The following is a 5,279-nucleotide window of genomic DNA, read 5'->3' as shown; positions in this document are numbered from 1 at the left end:
AACTGACTTTACTTCAATTTAAAAAATAATTTAAAAAACAAATATTGCATATAATTAAAACTGAGTCAATAAAATATTAACTGTAAATCTGGATAGATTCTGTTTTAAGGGGAGTCTTGGCCAGTGAGTCTTGCCACCTCGTAATTAACTGGATTCAGGGCTCTATGAGATAAGTATCAATTAGAAGCATTTTTAATGACAGGCCCCTTCTACGTACTCCCAAGAAAAGGTTTTTTTAATCCAAGCTGGTTTCCTCAGTAACTTGCTTGAGAGGTTCCTTTTCATAAACTGTTTCATTTACTCAGACAGAACTAGAGACATCCCTTTCTTAGGAGAGGTAGATTAAAAAAAGAAGACTGTCTGCAGCTGAACTCAGTGGATAAAATCTGCTCCTATACATGACATAATTAACAATGAAGAAAACATACCCGAGAAATGAGAGTAGGAAACCAGAGAAGCTGAATCATGGTAAAGTTTTAGTATAGCAAACCAGTAGTACCAGTAAGTAGAGCAAGAAAATTCAATCAAGGAAAGGAAGACTAGACCACCTGCTTCAGACAGACAGAAAATATCTTGGGAGATTGAGTGGTGGGAAAGATTTGAAAGCTTCCAAAGTAGTTTTGGTTTGATCTCCCTTGCTTTAAAAAGGAGTAATGTGATTTAAAATCGCATTAAGGACTTTCAGTTCCAGAAGAAGTAAACACTTATCTCCCTGTTGGTTATGCTCAGTACCAGTTAAAATACCTTATTTTATATATAAAACAAACATAAGAAGGTTCAGAAAGGTGGAGCAAAGAATACAGACCAGTTAGGGACATTAGGACCTAAGGAGCAACATCGTGGTGATTTCCCTTCATTTTCTTTTACCCTGATTGCAGTTTGTAGAAGGCAGCAACCCTGAAATGCAATAGACAAAAACAAACAAAAGCCCCAAGACAAATTTGTTCTTTCTAGCCAAAGGAATAAGAAATTAGCAGCTGGCAAGACAGAAAACTTTGAGAAAATAACCATCCTACTCCAGCCAAATGTCATGGGAAAAATTGTAACTCCACGTGCATCCTCATCAGCAAAGACCATGTGGGGAGCTTAGACTTCCAAACTCACCCTGCTCATGTGATGCCTCAGCACCCCTCACTGGGGTAGTGTCAGAGAAGGTCAAATAGACTTCTGGGACTTTCATTCTCATCATGTAGAAACGAGGTCCCCATTCCACATGTTACTGGAGGCCACATGGGCAGCAGTAATGAGGCATTCTTGAATCTCCCAGCCAGGGAGGTGTCAGCAGAGGCCTAAGAAGGGAAATGAATGTACTCTGTAATTTAACAATATAAGATGTCCATTTTCCTTGGTGTGTCATCAGAAAGAAAGTGGATACCTGGACATCTACCACCACCTAGCCATAATGCAACACTTCTCTTCCTCTGCTAGTGCACTGTCAGAGGGGACCTGACATTTATATAAAATCTAGAACCTTACAGTATAACACCCAAAGTGTTCAGAATACAATGGAAATTTACCTGTCATATAAAGAATTAGAAAAGTTTCAGCTTGAATGAGAAAAGACAATATATGCCAACTCAAGAGATGATGCAGATGGTGGAATTATCTGAGAAGAATTTTGAAGTAGCCAACATAAAATGCTTCAATGAGCAAAGACAAATATGATTGAAACAATTGGAGAAATAGAAAGTTGTAGAAAAATTAAGTCCCACTAAAGAAGTATAAGATATAAAAAAAGAAAATAATGGAAATTTTATAACTAAAAAAACACAAAACATGAAGCCAAAAGTCAACTGGATGGGCTCAATAATAAAATAGAACAGAGGAAATAATTAGTGCAATTGAACACAGAGAAAGAATTATTACCTAATTTGAAAAGCAGAGATAAAACAGAGTGGAAAAAAATATGAAGAGCCTCTGGGACCTGAAGGACTATCACAAACGATCTAACAATCATGTTATCACAGTCACAGAAGGATAGATGACTAGTGCAGGCATGCAAAGTACTCAAAGAAATAATGACTGAAGATTTCTCAAATTTGGCAAAAGTTATAGATTTAAGAAGCTGAGAGAATTACAAATAGAATATACCCAAGAAATCCATGCCAAGACACATCATAATCACAATTTTGAAAACTAAAGACAAAGAAAAAAATCTTGAAAGTACTTGAAGAGAAACAATATCTTGCATAATCTTAACCATAGGGGGAAAACAATTTGAAAAGCAGCAGATTTCCCATTAGAAACCACAGTGTGAGAAGGAAGTAGCAAAATATTTCACAAGAATTATAAGACAATGTCAATCCAGAATTTTACATCCAGTGAAAATATCTATCAGGAATGCAGAGGAAACCAGGAAATTCTCAAGGAAAGGAAAACTAAGAAAATTTGTCACCAGCAGACCTACTGGAAACAACGGCTTAAGAAAATTCTTGAAACAAAATTATAAAATGAGGAGTTTTTCAATAGCAGGAAGGAAGGACAATGGAAGATTAAAAATATGGATAGTGCAATGCATTTTCTTTTTCCTGTTGAATTTTAAAAGTATGTTTAATAGCTGAAGTAAAACTAATATTGTCTAATGTAGTTCTCAGTGTATATAGATGAAATATTTAAGACAATTATACTGTAAATGGAATGGAAAGGGGCTTAAGGGAACTAAGTTTTATAGGCTTCATTTGAATGAGAAAACTTTTTAGTATTAAAACCACAGAGGGCAAAAAAAAAAAAAAGAGTAGAAGATAAAGAAACAGAACAAGAGCAGTGAAAAGAAAACATTTACAAATATGGTAGATATTAACCAACTACATCAATAATCACTTTAAATGTGAATGGTCTAAATACACATATAAGAAGACAGAAACTATCAGAGTATAAAATACAAGACACAGGTATATTTTGTATACAAGAAACCTACTTTTAATATAAAGAGTATAGAGTAAAAGGATGAAAAATGATACTATATTAACACTAATCAAAAGTATGCTGGAATAGCTATCTATGTTAATTTCAGACAAAGCAGAATTCAGAGCAAGGAAAATGATCAAGTATACAAAAGAGCATTAAATAATGATAAAGTGGTCAATTCTCCAAAAAGACATAACAATCCTTAATATGTATATTCCTAACAAAAGAGTGGCAAAATATTTAAGGTGAAAAATGATAAACCTGCAAGGAGAAACTGACAAATGCACTATTATGTTTGGAGATGTCAACAACTCTCTATCAGTAGTTGATAGAGCCAGCAAGCAGAAAATCAGTAAGGAAGGATATAGCTGAACACAACTGCACCATCAATCAACTGGATATAATTGACATTTATAGAACAGTTTATTCAACAACAGCAGAACACAAATTCTTCGGAAACTCACATGGAACATTTACCAAATAGGACACATTCTGGAACATGACAAATTTCAAATATTGGAAATCCTACAGCTTATCAAAATTAATGGGATGCAATGAAAGCAGTGTTTGGAAAATTTATAACACTAATTACACATATTAGAAAAGGAGATCTGAATTAATCTACTATATAACTTAATCCAAAGTAAGCAGAAGAGAAGAAATAATAAAAATTAAAGCAGAAAATAATGAAATTGAAAACTGGAAATTAATAAAGTAAAATCAACTAAACCAAATGTTAGTTCTTTGAAAATATCACTACAATTTATAAGCCTTTACCCACACTTTAAAAAAAATGACAGGACATAAAATACTAATAAAATAGAGGATTTCTCTCGGTGGAAACAAATCAAGTCTTTTCCAGCTACAATATGATACTGCACATATTTTCATTAAAAATTCACTTGTAAGTGTACTTGGGATAGCCTATGTTGCAGGAATATGTCATCCTCCTATTGATTGTGGAGTTAATCATTTCAAAGGAGACCACTGGTCTGTTTTTGCCCTCATTGTAGCTCACGAGTTAGGTCATATTTTGGGTATGCAGCATGATGAATACTCTTTATGTGGGCAAAGTGCTTGCATCATGAATGCTGTCAGAGTGCCATCAGAGAGATTCCCTAATTGTAGTTATGTAGACATTACAAAGACTACTTTAAACCAGGGATCATGTCTGTACAATCCTCCAATTCCAGGGGCAGTCTTTATGCTGAAGTGCTGTGGGAACGGTGTGGTTGAAGGAGAAGAGAAGTGTGACTGTGGTGGCTCTATAAAGCAGTGGGAACAAGATCCTTGTTGCCTCAAACTGCACTCTGAGGCCTGGGGCTGCTTGTGCTTTTGGACTTTGTTGCAAAGGCTGCAAGTTCATCCATCAACGGAACTCTGTAGACATCAGGTCAATGAATGTGACCTTCTAGAGTGGTGGAATGGGACATGTCATCAGTGCCCAGAAGATGGATATATGCAAGGTTCCCTGCAGTGACGGTGCCTACTGCTATCAAAACAGGGTGAAGAGTGCAGAGGAATTTTTGGTGAAGGTGCAAAGAGTGCATCTCAGAATTGCTATAAGCAATCAACTCCTTGGGGGAAAAAAATCAACACAAGTGGCCCTTATCTCCTAGAGGGGAGGAGAAATTGTAGCTGTGGAGCAAACAGATACAGATAGAATCAAAACTTTTACATGCTCATCCAGAGCAAGTCTGTTACACTGTCATGGCTCAGGTGGGAAAGTCCAGGACCATTATACATGAGATGGTGATACCTACATGGATGCCCCTGAAGATACTGGCCCTGCAGATCAATGTGAACCCTCAAAAAAGCTGTCCCCATTTCTCTTCCTGGCTGCCCTACCTTGTATCCTGGGCATATGTCCATTGTATAGCACATGGAACTATATTCAGTATCTTGTAGTAACATATAATGAAAAAGAATATGAAAACAAATATACGTATGTGTATATATGACTGAAACATTACATTGCACACCAGAAATTGACACAACGTTGTAAACTGACTATACTTTAATTTAAAAAAAAAAAAGAATGCACTGATGCAATGACCAGCAGCATCTCAAAGGAGTTCAATTGTGTCTCTTCTGCAGGGCAGTTTGTTGATAGGACAGCTTGTCATAGGTCAGTGTTTGTTAACAGCCATTGGGAAAGAGATCCCTTGAAGTTATAGAAGCCAGGAGGCTGTGCTTAACAGCCAGAAACTAGAGGACCACAATTACTATAAAAATTTCCAAGGTTGTAGAGTCAGCTAAACGAATTTATATGTATGGAATTTTGAGGTGGCAACAAATCATGGTATCTCAAGTGGCAATCTATGAGTAAATAAAGAGGATGTTGCTTAACATCTGTAATCAGAAGAAGGCAA

The 5,279-nt window shown here is 36.0% G+C and overlaps 1 pseudogene; it reads left to right on the top strand.

The window, feature by feature from the left end:
- Window positions 1-435: 435 nt before the first annotated feature.
- LOC102512012 lies at window positions 436-4,570 on the top strand (annotated as a pseudogene).
- The last annotated feature ends 709 nt before the right edge of the window (window positions 4,571-5,279 follow it).

The sequence above is a fragment of the Camelus ferus genome, chromosome 6 (assembly GCF_009834535.1).
Source record: "Camelus ferus isolate YT-003-E chromosome 6, BCGSAC_Cfer_1.0, whole genome shotgun sequence".
NCBI classification, from domain to species: domain Eukaryota; kingdom Metazoa; phylum Chordata; class Mammalia; order Artiodactyla; family Camelidae; genus Camelus; species Camelus ferus.
This window is presented reverse-complemented; position numbering and strand designations above follow the sequence as displayed.